Source organism: Schistocerca serialis, chromosome 3 (genome assembly GCF_023864345.2).
Source record: "Schistocerca serialis cubense isolate TAMUIC-IGC-003099 chromosome 3, iqSchSeri2.2, whole genome shotgun sequence".
In the NCBI taxonomy this organism is placed as follows: Eukaryota; Metazoa; Arthropoda; class Insecta; order Orthoptera; family Acrididae; genus Schistocerca; species Schistocerca serialis.
The window spans coordinates 840702640-840717044 of NC_064640.1; the positions used below are offsets into that span (position 1 = coordinate 840702640).

The 14405-nt window shown below is 43.5% G+C and overlaps 1 protein-coding gene and 1 pseudogene across 3 annotated transcripts in view; both read left to right on the plus strand.

The window, feature by feature from the left end:
- LOC126470904 (ligand of Numb protein X 2-like) overlaps positions 1-14405 on the plus strand; it is a 492663-nt gene that overhangs the window by 110871 nt on the left and 367387 nt on the right. The gene's annotated exons all lie outside the window — the stretch shown is intronic.
- LOC126471865 (5S ribosomal RNA) lies at positions 5097-5214 on the plus strand (annotated as a pseudogene).

Below are 14405 nucleotides of genomic sequence, written 5' to 3' on the forward strand. Positions count from 1 at the left end.
GCCGCACCTCTTTGTGACAATAGGCGGCATTTTGCCAAGTAGCCCATTCGTCACTTACGGGTTCGCTGGCAGTTCCATTAACAGTTTTTGCTTATTTGCTGATTCCGCTTCTTTAAGAATAAACTCAGTCGCATCCTCTGAACTCGTGTTTGTCGATGCCATTACCCTTTTGGCATGGAGTCGTTCTTGAAAATAAAAGCTATTTTGCACAGAACGATGTCAAACAATATGTGGGGTTGAAGTTAAATGTATGTACCACTTAGGAACAATGAAATTCAGGATTGGTAGCATTTGGTTGTGAAAGTTTATTTAGAGTAGCCATAATGGTAGAACTAAAGCGATTGTTTATTCGTGTGTTATTTTATTATTTCACGTTTTCTTAGATGGCGATACAAATGTGACGGAACCGATCGAGCCGTCTGTATTGATATTCCAATTGTGGAAGGGTGGGCAAGTTAGTCAGGGGAACAATACCGCATGTGCAGTAAGCGAATTAGAGAAACGACGTCTGGATAGCCGGGCAGGGATCTTAACCTCTGTATCATCTTGTTCGCTGACAGCTGGTAGATAGATAATATCTGTTCTGTGATATTCCAAGCAAGCAAAATATGGATTAAAATTTTTAACCTTGTACGATGAAAGAACATGATATATTTTGGAGATGGAAATCTGCGTTCGAAAACAACCAGATGTTCCTTTTGCATTGTCAAACTTACCTAAGGAGATGTCAGGGTTAATGAAAACGTAACATCACTGGTGCGTGTTATGGAATGTGCCATTGCCGTTGAAAGGCAGCAGATGGCTTATTATCGTGGTTGTCGACAATGTTTTTTGTGTGTGCATTCGAGTCCGCAATTGTAGGCGGGAGTAAACAAGCGTGAGTGCGGCAGCCGGAAGATAATTAACTGCGCGAGAGGCGCCGCCGTAATTGTAGAGCTCTTGCCCTCTACCGCTGGACATGTTTTTCCTTTTTCTTCCTTTAGTTTGTGGGCATTACTTCTGTTTGCTTTGTAGCAGTACATCAGTTTCCAAAGAAGCAACTGTCGACAACAAAGTGCAAAGGTATCCACTTTTTTGTCGTACGTCCTGTGAACGCCCTGGTTGCTCTCCAGAGAAGCTATGCTGTGTAATTTTTGTGTTAGTCCATGCAAAAGATATCGTGGGGGTGAGGCAACTTACGCCTTTTCTCCATTTTCGACTAACTTCTGACGGCAGGACGTAATACCAAGTTTAGGGAATGCTTACGAGATTAAGAACATCATCTGCCGTAATGCCATCATTTCATGGTTCCGTCGAATCTTTGTTTTTATAAAGGTCGTGTTGCCATTTTTTTATAGTTTTGGACGGCCGTTAACATCCGCATAAATGAATAAGTAATACCAAAAACGGATAAGGTGTTACTATAACATCATGTATGACAACGGACTTTACCTTAGATTTTAGGAAAAATGAAAATTTCTGGTTTAAAAGTTATTTCGGTAACATTCGAAATCGGGACCCTCTGCTTATATAATTATTCTGTCGACATTTTTGTACAGGGATTGGAAGAAATGTTGACGGGTTTGTTTAACTTATGTCAAGCATTTTCTTTGTATACTCGAATAAATAAAATAAAAAATAGGTTGCGTTATCCATTCCGCCAGGACTGCCCCAGAACGTGGTTTGCATAATTTTGGAGCTGCAGAACAGCTTTCCACCGAATTTACGTGACTTTGTTATTTTAGTGTTACAAATGACGTCATTTGGCAGCTTATAGAACAAAATTGCTTTTAATATTAACGAAACGATAACTATGGATCTTCCAATTAAGTGTCGAGGGCACAAAACGTAATTGCCCCTAAAATGTAAAGGAAGAACTTTAAGCAATTCTGCGACTGGTTGAGTACGTATTCTGTGCAAGTCTTCGTATTCCTTTACAACTAACGCTGTTAATATTCTGTTCGACGTATTTCAAGTTTTGTCCTTCAGCTGATACCTCTCGTACAACTGTTAGTGTATCGTCTGCTTGGTTATCGTGTTATTGAGTTTCCAAACTTAGAACTTGCCTTAAGAGCTTGTGAATTTTCTCTGATTAGTATTTTTTTAATAGGGTTAATTCTTTGATATAATAACACTTAATTTCGTCTTTTGTCGGGACAATTAAATTTTTGTATCTGTTTTTAACAGAAGATACGAAACACATTTAGATTTCTATATCTTCAAGTTTTCATTCATCGCAGTGCTGCATTTTTTGAAGGAACTATTTCGCATGTTTTTGCTAAATATCGTATCGATATTTGACACCAGCACATATGTTGTGTTGAAGAAAGTTTATTTGCCTGTGGTTGTTCGATTTTAAGAGTTTTTTTTGTTGTTGCTTATGTGTGATGTTATTTCTAGGTAGAAGGATTCGTTGCAACTCATTTAGATTTGAAACTTCCTGGCAGATTAAAACTGTGTGCCCGACCGAGACTCGAACTCGGGACCTTTGCCTTTCGCGGGCAAGTGCTCTACCAACTGAGCTACCGAAGCACGACTCACGCCCGGTACTCACAGCTTTACTTCTGCCAGTATCTCGTCTCCTACCTTCCAAACTTTACAGAAGCTCTCCTGCGAACCTTGCAGAACTAGCACTCCTGAAAGAAAGGATATTGCGGAGACATGGCTTAGCCACAGCCTGGGGGATCATTTAGATTTGTTTATAAGCTTGTTATTTTCGTGTACATACGTTCCTTGTTATCGACTTTTTCTTTCTAATTCTTGTACTATAGTCACAATAGTAAATCCGTTTTCTAATGATTAAGTGTACGGTCATTCTAGCTCGCATCTTTCTCTCCCAATAATGTTTCGCGTTATCTTATCTACTCCTTCACTACCTCTTAAATATACCAGTTAATTACGTGACAGATAATTGACGTACATTCGTATTTAATTTTGACTACTGCTTATAGCATAGGTAGACGCGTCAGTTCTTCAGTCCTTTCGTTGTCTAGCTTGTCTCCTATGTGGCGGAGGCCGTTACTTATCGTCTGTGGTTTTTCTCTTTTTTCGATTTCTATGGTTTTATCTTTTTTTCGATTTCTGTGTTTTCCAATTGTTTGCATCGGCGGCACGCTTGTACGATTGCTTCTACGGGTGGAATACACTTAACTTTTTGAAATTGACGTTATACTGTAACCTATCGTCTTTCCTTCCCGGAATTCTGTAGAAGTGCTTCACTAAAACGCTCGGTTAACTTTGACTTTGAACGAGTCGTAAAACGTTACTGTAAAAATGAATACTATCTATAATGAGTTGAGTTGCCTACCAGAATAGAAAAGGAGGTAATGGAATTGGTGTTCTTGGCGGAGTGAGCTTTGGACTGAATCCAAGAGACACGACAGTGTGAGAGTAGCGATTACCCGTCTGTAAGTGAACCACACATTTCGTGATCACAGATAACGTCATAATATACACTACCGCGGAAAAAATGCAACACCCTCAACGACAAGGCCATTTTATTGACAAGTGATCTGGCAGGTAGTTCATCATTATGTGGGTATACGATAGCAAAACCTGCCGCTGTGGTCGAGCGGTTCTAGGCGCTTCAGTCTGGAACCACGTGGCAGCTACGGTTGCAGGTTCGAATCCTGCCTCTGGCGTGGATGTGTGTGATGATGTCCTTAGGTTAGTTAGGTTTAAGTAGTTCTAAGTCTAGGGGACTGATGACCTCAGATGTTAAGTCCCATAGTGCTTAGAGCCATTTGAACCATTTTGGAGCCCGCATCTCGTGGTCGTGCGGTAGCGTTCTCGCTTCCCACGCCCGGGTTCCCGGGTTCGATTCCCGGCGGGGTCAGGGATTTTCTCTGCCTCGTGATGGCTGGGTGTTGTGTGCTGTCCTTAGGTTAGTTAGGTTTAAGTAGTTCTAAGTTCTAGGGGACTGATGACCATAGATGTTAAGTCCCATAGTGCTCAGAGCCATTTGAACCATTTGAACCATTTTGAACGATAGCAAATCAGACCACTTGAAAGATACGTTTCACTGTAAAGGGTGTCCATGCATCGGTACACCGTATACTCCCATCTGGTGGCAACGCAGGCGTATGATCTCACCTGCAAATGATCATAAAGATGCCGAATTGCATAGCGCGATAGTGTCCCCTTCATCATGTTCCGTACTAGTTCACTTTGCGAAAGATCTGGCTATCTTGCTGGTTCGACCACGTGTTTTACACCACGAAGAGCACGATGTGTCGCGGCCGCCGTATGTGGACGTGCGTTGCCCTGTGGAAGAAATGCCCGTAGCGCGGGTATAACAGCGTGTGCAATGCTGCGAGCGTCCGTAGCTCGTGGTCTAGTGGCTAGTGTTGCTGCCTCTGGATCACGGGGTCCCGGGTTCGATTCCCGGGCGGGCTGGAGATTTTCCTCTGCTCGGGGACTGGGTGTTTGTGTTATCCTCATCATTTCATCAGCAGCAGCATCGTCATCATCATTCGTGACTGTAGCTAGATTGGATTGTGTAAAAATTGGACTTTGTAGGGGCGCTGATGACCGCGCAGTTGAGCGCCCCACAAACCAATCATCATCATCATCACTGTAGCGAGCACTGGTTATTTTATCCTGCAGAAATACCAAATGCGACCATAAATTGTAACTGATGGCCCCCAACACCGTGGGACCTGTGTGTCGTGGAAGAATGCACCCTCGAATAGGCAGCTCATCATGTCTACACTATACACTTGTACGTCTGTCGCTAGCTAATAGACAGAACCTACACTCATCACTGACGCCCAAAGGCCACTATCCCCTCTTCAGTCAAATACCAGTACATATCCGACATCGTATGCTTCTTGAGTTTAACGAGAGTAGTAACGCAATAGTTCCCCCCAGAAAAATTGCGACGTTTATGTAAGTGCATTAGACGTTCACAAATGCCGAAGTTGGTTTTCTAAATACAAATCTGGTAATTTTGATCTTTCCGACTCGTATCGATCAGGAAGACGAACAGCTTTAGGCAATGGCATGTTAAGGGCGAGAATGGGAGCAAATCCGTGTACGACTGTCGAGGAACTGTCAGGTGCTCTACACCAACCTTGGTCAAGCATCCAAGAACATTTTCAATAGACTGGTAAAAACAAGGCAACGGCCTTGCCGCAGTGGATACACCGGTTCCCGTGAGATCACCGAAGTTAAGCGCTGTCGGGCGTGGTCGGCAGTTGGATGGGTGACCATCCAGGTCGCCATGTGCTGTTGCCATTTTTCGGGGTGCACTCAGCCTCGTGATGCCAATTAATGAGCTACTCGACCGAATAGTAGTGGCTTCGGTCAAGAATACCATCATAGCGACCGGGAGAGCGGTGTGCTGACCCCACGCCCCTCCTATCCGCTTCCTCCACTGGGGATGACACGGCGGTCGGATGATCCCGGTAGGCCACTCGTGGCCTGAAGACGGAGTGCTTTTTTTTTTTAGAGTGCTGGTGAAAACAAAGGAAGCCATCCGATCAACCACACGCAACTTATTGCTTCAGCGGCACACTACAAAAGCGTTTTTTGATCGCTTGATTACTGGAGATGATAAAATGGGTCCTTTATAATAATCCAGAACGCAACAGGAAATGGCTATCATGCGAATGGATCGCCACGAAGTACAGCTAAGCCAGATTTAAATCCCCAAAAATATGCTTTTGTGTGTTTGCTGCAGTTTTCGCGAGGACGTTCATTTTGAAGTGCTGAAACCTGGACAGCTGTGAATGCAGATCTTCACTGTGAACGGTTGGATGGAGTAAATAAATGTTCAATTTAAAAGTGCCCAGCTGTTGTCAGCAGAAAAGGCAAGACGCATCCTCGAAAAAATTAGTGAGGTGGGGTGGGAGGTATTGCCTCACTCACCATTCTCGGCCGATATTGCACCACCGGATTTCCATTTATTTATTCCGACGCCCTCCCCCGCCACCTAGTTTTTTTCCGATTGGACTTGTAATACCTGGGATGCAATGGGAGGAGGAAACTGATTGAGGCCGTATTATTCGCTCATTGGAACTTGGCTTTAATACTATTCGTGTAACTAATGATACGCATAAATTTAGTTTCATTATGTACACATGTTACCAGTTCGTTGTTAAAAAATGTGGTCACCATAAGAGTAATCTAACTGACCTGCTTATAAATGCGAGTGTGTCTGCGTTTTTAGTTTCCACTAAAATGTTCCTAGTTACGTGTGAGGTAATTTTTTATCCCTGTGTGGGGCGGCGAGTGGAAATTAGTAGAATAAATATTTTGTATTTATGCTGTTGTTTGACGTTCTCAACACTGGCTCTCTAACTACAATATTGGCAACCAGAAAGTGATTAGCAAAATGTTAAGCTGTAATTAGAATTCCTAGTGCCCACTTCATCTGAGAAATACATTTATAGCTACAGCTTATAGCTCTGAGGAATTAGGAGATCGTCTGGGATTCATAATCAAAAACCATTTTCTCTAAAATGTTCACTATATTCTGAAAGTCACAGACCAAAAAGAATCCACACAATCCAACTACCAGAGCAGTTCAGAGTCTAATGCGCTGATGCAACTATAACTGTTCAAATTAAATGTTTAAGTGAATGCTCGCAATAATTTGATGATAATGTTCATCAAACGCCACGCTAAATAATGGTAGAATGTCAGTCCCGCGGCGGCAAGTGAAAATGCGACATACGCAAATTGTAGATAATTAAAGTCATTCCAGAATTAACACTTCACTCGAAAACGATTTCATGGTTACGCGTATCCCGAGTAACTTATTACGGCATCTGAAGCTGTTTATAGCAATGATACCGACGCGACGCGACTCGACTCCCGGCACAGGTGGTGCACTAATCAGTGTCTGGAGAGAACTAAGGCCTTTTTCCTCGCGCAGCGTTCTTACATATAAAGCCGCGGTGCGGACGGCTAAGGGAACGCCTGATCAAATCAGCTCTCCCGACTAGCCGCTGGGCTAGTAATGCACCAATTTAAGTTATCGAATAAATCATTGCTTCCTTTGCTGATGGCCGATGAAGCTCTCAGTTTAAATGTGCAATCAGCACACAGGTAAGTAATCATAATAAAAGTCTGACGTGGCTAAGTCAAATATTTTGGGCGAGAGAATTAATTTAATTACACTACACGCAGTAGACGAGCTCTGAACTTGCCCTTTGGAGATAGGCTATTGCTATAGTTTTATAGTTATTCAGTTGAAACTTCTCACATCTTTATGATTATAGCGGATCTCCCTTCTACTTAAATTTAAACATCCTAGCTTTATTTATTCGCCTACTTAATCTATCTTGCTTCCTTAATTTTTAAGACAAAAACCAGAAAATCATGAATTTCAACTAAAATTTTAATTTGTGAGATCCAGAATACTGTTTCTACTAAATTATTATGAAAAAGGTATCTACACTCCTGGAAATGGAAAAAAGAACACATTGACACCGGTGTGTCAGACCCACCATACTTGCTCCGGACACTGCGAGAGGGCTGTACAAGCAATGATCACACGCACGGCACAGCGGACACACCAGGAACCGCGGTGTTGGCCGTCGAATGGCGCTAGCTGCGCAGCATTTGTGCACCGCCGCCGTCAGTGTCAGCCAGTTTGCCGTGGCATACGGAGCTCCATCGCAGTCTTTAACACTGGTAGCATGCCGCGACAGCGTGGACGTGAACCGTATGTGCAGTTGACGGACTTTGAGCGAGGGCGTATAGTGGGCATGCGGGAGGCCGGGTGGACGTACCGCCGAATTGCTCAACACGTGGGGCTTGAGGTCTCCACAGTACATCGATGTTGTCGCCAGTGGTCGGCGGAAGGTGCACGTGCCCGTCGACCTGGGACCGGACCGCAGCGACGCACAGATGCACGCCAAGACCGTAGGATCCTACGCAGTGGCGTAGGGGACCGCACCGCCACTTCCCAGCAAATTAGGGACACTGTTGCTCCTGGGGTATCGGCGAGGACCATTCGCAACCGTCTCCATGAAGCTGGGCGGTCCCGCACACCGTTAGGCCGTCTTCCGCTCACGCCCCAACATCGTGCAGCCCGCCTCCAGTGGTGTCGCGACAGGCGTGAATGGAGGGACGAATGGAGACGTGTCGTCTTCAGCGATGAGAGTCGCTTTTGCCTTGGTGCCAATGATGGTCGTATGCGTGTTTGGCGCCGTGCAGGTGAGCGCCACAATCAGGACTGCATACGACCGAGGCACACAGGGCCAACACCCGGCATCATGGTGTGGGGAGCGATCTCCTACACTGGCCGTACACCACTGGTGATCGTCGAGGGGACACTGAATAGTGCACGGTACATCCAAACCGTCATCGAACCCATCGTTCTACCATTCCTAGACCGGCAAGGGAACTTGCTGTTCCAACAGGACAATGCACGTCCGCATGTATCCCGTGCCACCCAACGTGGTCTAGAAGGTGTAAGTCAACTACCCTGGCCAGCAAGATCTCCGGATCTGTCCCCCATTGAGCATGTTTGGGACTGGATGAAGCGTCGTCTCACGCGGTCTGCACGTCCAGCACGAACGCTGGTCCAACTGAGGCGCCAGGTGGAAATGGCATGGCAAGCCGTTCCACAGGACTACATCCAGCATCTCTACGATCGTCTCCATGGGAGAATAGCAGCCTGCATTGCTGCGAAAGGTGGATATACACTGTACTAGTGCCGACATTGTGCATGCTCTGTTGCCTGTGTCTATGTGCCTGTGGTTCTGTCAGTGTGATCATGTGATGTATCTGACCCCAGGAATGTGTCAATAAAGTTTCCCCTTCCTGGGACAATGAATTCACGGTGTTCTTATTTCAATTTCCAGGAGTGTAAATATAAATTTTTAAGTTTCTAGCTCTTTTCTGTTGCGCCAATGATTTTTACAGAAAAACGTCCAAATTTCCAAAATGGTTAAAGTTATTGAACTGATATTTAACACATATTGATTTAGTATTACTCCTGACATGATAGAAACGTTTCAGGTTATTTACTTGATTTTTAAAGTATTGCGCAACATTTATGACGTCAGAACTGGTTACAGCGGACTGGCTGGCACACAATGGAAAGACTGATGTGAATTTTATACGGCGTGAGTAGGCTGCTTCCCTACACCTGGAAAAGTCGCGTCGGCACTGAGCCCGTACCGTACTAGGGGATGGATGCCGTCAACAGAGTATGCGTATCTATGGCAATTAGCTGCTTCGTTCCCTCTTCAGTGCCACCTTGCTTATCTGTCGTAACTTCCACCAGGATTCGTAATGGGAAGTTACAAATTGTTTACTCTTATTAGTCTACAAACTTTTCTTTTGAACATTTGTACAAATATTAGAGTGACAGCGAACTCTACGAAAAAATATATTAAAAGTGTTGCATGTAAGTGAACAAGAGTATCTCATATAGTTTCTCTACGGCACGATGACTTGTCTGGCGTAGCGGTAATAAATTATATGCACAAACCTTCACTGTGAATCGGTCTATCTTAGTGAAAACTGTGTCAAAATCCGTAGAGTAGTTTGTGTGATCAGCCTTCGTATACCGACAGAACGTAACGGGGAACTCTAAATTATAATGTGCACAGATGTCCCAGAAGGAACTGTCAGTATCCCGGGCGGTGACAAAAAAGTTAATTGAAACAAAAAGCCCTTATAAACATACTCTGTTTCGGATTGTTTTCGAGTCAAACACGTTTATCACCATTAAGAAATAGTTTTATTTTGGGATTAGTGTTTGTGTGTCGTTGGTTATTATTATTTTATTTGTCAGGTAACATTTTTAATGCTTAGAATGTCTAAAATTGTCACCATAAGTTGCAATGCACTTTGTTACATTCAACAGAAGATGCGTTGCATGCCCGCAGCAGACTTCACGATACGGTCCAGATCTTTACTCATGTATCCACCTTTCTTCTGTGTAGTTCTGTCTTCACTCCGTACGGCTACCGAGACCAACCCCCAAATTAAGAGAACTGTGGTTACGATTCTACTCCATTCGTAACGTACTGGAAACACATTACATTCCGTGTGGCCACCGAAACGTTCTATAGTCTTTCGGTTGACATATTTTCGACGCAAAATGCTGACAGTTCTGCTCTGCCGTTCATTCCACCAAAATGGGAAATATGAACTATTATCTTCGGTCGTGGCGACCATTTGAATGCAACAGTTACCGGTTTCACTCAGATGTACTTGTACTTATACAGCCGGCCGGGGTGGCCGAGCGGTTCTATGCGCTACAGTCTGGAACCGCGCGACCGCTACGGTTGCAGGTTCGAAACCTGCCTCGGTCATGGATGTGTGTGATGTCCTTAGGTTAAGTTCTAGGGGACTGATGACCTCAGAAGTTAAGTCCCATAGTGCTCAGAGCCATTTGAACCATTTTTTTGAAACAGGAAGTGTTCAGCCGCATGTGAAACGTCAACCACGACCTGCAACAAATGATGATGCCCAAGTAGGTGTTTCAGCTGCTGTCGCAGCTAATCCGCACATCAGTGTCAGACAAATTGCGCGAGAATCGGGAATCTCAAAAACGTCGGTGTTGCGTTACATCAACATGGATTGCTCCCGTACCATACTTCTATGCACCAGGAATTGCATGGCGACGACTTTGAACATCGTGTACAGTTCTGTCACTGGGCACAGTAGAAATTACGGGACGACGACAGATTGTTTGCACGCGTTCTATTTAGCGACGAAGCGTCATTCACCAACAACGGTAACATAAACCGGCATAATATGCACTATTGGGCAACGGAAAATCCACGATGGCTGCGACAAGTGGATCATCATCGACATTGGCGGGTTAATGTATGGTGCGGCATTATGGGAAGGAGGATAATTGGCCCCCATTTTGTCGATGGCAATCTAAATGGTGCATTGTATGCTAATTTCCTACGTAATGTTCTACCGGTGTTACTACAAGATGTGTCACTGCATGACAGAATGGCGATGTACTTCCAACATGATGGATGTCCGGCACATAGCTCGCGTGTGGTTGAAGCGGTATTGAATAGAATATTTCATGAGGGGTGGATTGGTCGTCGAAGCACCATACCATGGCCCGCACGTTCACCGGATCTGACGTCCCCGGATTTGTTTCTGTGGGGAAAGTTGAAGGATATTTGCTATCGTGATCCACCGTCAACGCCTAATATGCGTCAGCGCATTGTCAATGCATGTGCGAACGGTACGGGAGGCGAACTACTCGTTGTTGAGAGGAATGTCGTTAAACGTATTGCCAAATGAATTGAGGTTGACGGACATCATTTTGAGCATTTATTGCTGTAATAGCATGCGTTCTCAGAAATGATAAGTTCACAAAGGTACATGTATCACATTGGAAGAACCGAAATAAAATGTTCAAACGTACCTACGTTCTGTATTTTAATTTAAAAAACCTACCTTTTACCAACTGTTCTTCTAAAACTGTGAGGCACATGTTTGTGACTCATACAGCGCCATCTATCACAAAGCGGAAAAGTGGTCCAACTAAAACATTCATATTTCTTTACGTACTACACGAATATGTATTAAAAAGTGGGGGTTCCTATTTGAAAAAAAACGCAGTTGATATCCGTTTGACCTATGGCAGCGCCATCTAGCGGGACAACCCTTCAAGCTAGACAAGATTTTTTTTTGTAGTTTTTTCGTTTGACGTTTTTTTCGTGAGATATTTGGCCCGTCACGATCAATGGACCACCCTGTATACTCGCAAGAAACTACAGATCAATGTGATTTTCATAGCTCAGTTTAGTCGTTGGCAAGAAGGTACAGGGCGAGGTGGGTGAAACACGCCAGAATGAGTGACGTACTGAAATAATAAATAACAATGACTTTGTTACTTATACTTTTTCTGTAGCGTGTATAGACGACTTCAACGATGAAAAATGATTCGTTGCAACCGGATAACAGCGCCGTAAACAACTGTCCCGCCATCAGGAGGAGAGGTCCCGTAAATCCCTGCCCTACTGTACCAAAGACAAGCAAACACAGTCATACAAAGTGCACAAAATGCACAACTTGAGTCTTAATGTACTGTATAAGGCGACTACGGATTGGCGAATGTGCACATTGAATTTCACCTTGACAGGCCTGTGTTACATAGCATTTAACACTAGGACGCTCAGAGGGGTCAAAATGACGCTTTTTGTTTTTAAGTTGTAGTTATGTTTTACAGAATGATTGGAGCAACATTTCCTTTTATGAATTTCACTCATATGGAATGTACTTTGATTACGTAGAAAAACAGCACATTTCGCACAGCTGATTATGATTTTTCGCAGGTTTCACCTTTAACGTCCAGATTGATCAGATTGACCCCTTTAAGATTATGCTATAATTTTGTCAAAGAGTTCTGGAGGATGATTCAGATGGTGGGGAAATTTTTTCTGACAATCCAGTAGAATAGTATAGAGTAGTACTGGGAAATGACAGCTGGTCAATTACCACAGAAGAAACAAAAGCATGTCTTACGCTCGTGGTGTGAGAGATTGAGGAAGTACAGACCTCCACAGTTTATATTCAGATTCCTGAGGCATACCATTTTGTGTGGAGGAACTATGAATAGAAATATATTCTGTAAAATTATGAGATTCCTTAGGTTCGACGAGAAGTCTACACGCCCTGTGCATTTACAGATTGATAAATTGGCATTGGTTTCTGCTGTCTGGAACAAATTCATAAAAAACTGCACCGTGTGTTGCAAACCCAGATCATACACAGTGATACATGTGCAACTCTTCCCGAGTAAAACACAATTACTGGCTTCGAAGCCTGACAAGGATGGAAAAAAGTAATTGTTAGCTGTAGGTGTTGACAACAAGTATTTACGTTATCTTGGTAAGGGTACTGCACGATCCCAAGATGAAAGAGTTTCAGATTATGTAGTGATGCGTCTTATGGAATCATTTCTATCCAGACACAGGAACGTCACTATAGATAATTACTTCACTTCCCTCAAACCTCTCAAGACACTGAAAGAACCGTAAGTAGACGAAGAAGACAAATACGACATGCTCTAAAGTCTGTGAACGCCTCTCTGATTCGACAAAATTTTTTAAAACATTGTGATACTTACTTGCCGTTCCATCGAGGAAAGAAAGTAAGAAATGTACTAGTGATGAACTCCCTTCAAACTAATGTTACTATAAATGCAAAGTTTGGTGTTGGCGTATTAGACAAAATGACCAGGCAGTATTCAGGCAAGGCTTCCTCAGGAAGGTGGCTAGTGTACTACTCCTGCTGTACTCTTGACCTAGCAGGAATAAATGCATATGCAGTATTCAGGGCTGTTACTGCTAAGAAGATCAAAAGAAAACATTTCGTTTGGCAACTTGCCAAGGGACTACGCTCTGTGTGTGTGTGAAGAGTCGCTCACTCTATAGGACCACAGACGATTATGAAAAGAATGGAAATGAAAGTGAAAAAGAAATAGCACAGAAATCTCAAGACTTTAAATTCTGCAAGTGTAATAAAACTACTTAAAAGTGCACTGTTTGTAAGAAAATGGTTAGTGGAAAAAGAAAACGGAGTACGAATGTGTCAGTTGTGTACAGGTATGAACTAGCTAAAATTGCTGTAAACATGAGTAATGCGATTTTTCTATGCATGTAAGAACTAGTAAACTCCCTCACTTGCTTAGTATTGTTTGGTTTTTACATGTTTCAGCGATATTTCTTCATCTTTTAATAACTGTTGTTGTATTGTATATTAACCGGGAACCTAGAAACGACGGAGAGGCTCCGTCCCCGCCGCAGCCGCAGTGGTCCGCAACCCCACGACGACTACCGCAGTCCACTTCACCCCTCCGCCGCCCCACACCGAACCCAGAGTAGTTGTGCAGTTCGGTCCCCGGTGCCGGAATTGGCAGGAAAAAGACTGTCGAAAATGATAACTGAAACAAACCTCTAAACTGGTGTACGTGTAGAAATTACGGAGAAACGAGGACTGAAGTGATGTTAAAAAATTGCACTACACACATATCTACTGTTTTGGTGTTCATCACTTTTTTGAAACGCTGAGTGGGCTTAGTTTATATTTGCTGCTGGGGACAGGGATGTTAAGGAATTTATTATTCATCTTCCTTGCCTTCCAAAGCACAGTTCTACAATGGGAAACTCACACTGGTGTCTAAGCACAGACAGGAAGATGAGAACAATTACGTGTCTAAAAGTTCATGACATATTTCGAAACCCATCATAGATCCCTTAAAAAAAAAAAAAAAAAAAAAAAAAAAACACTCGGCAGAACAGATTTTTAAAAGATTCTCTTGGTATTCGAAGCACTGCCCTACAGATGAGAAAAATGGCTAGAATTTTCGATGAGTATTCGATATCTTGCAATGCTGGTCAGGAGCCACAATATCAGGTGAGGGACAGCATCCCACCTGTCCCAACCAGAGGAGGCTGGTCTGCTTGGACTTGCCCCTGAACACTCGAACAAAA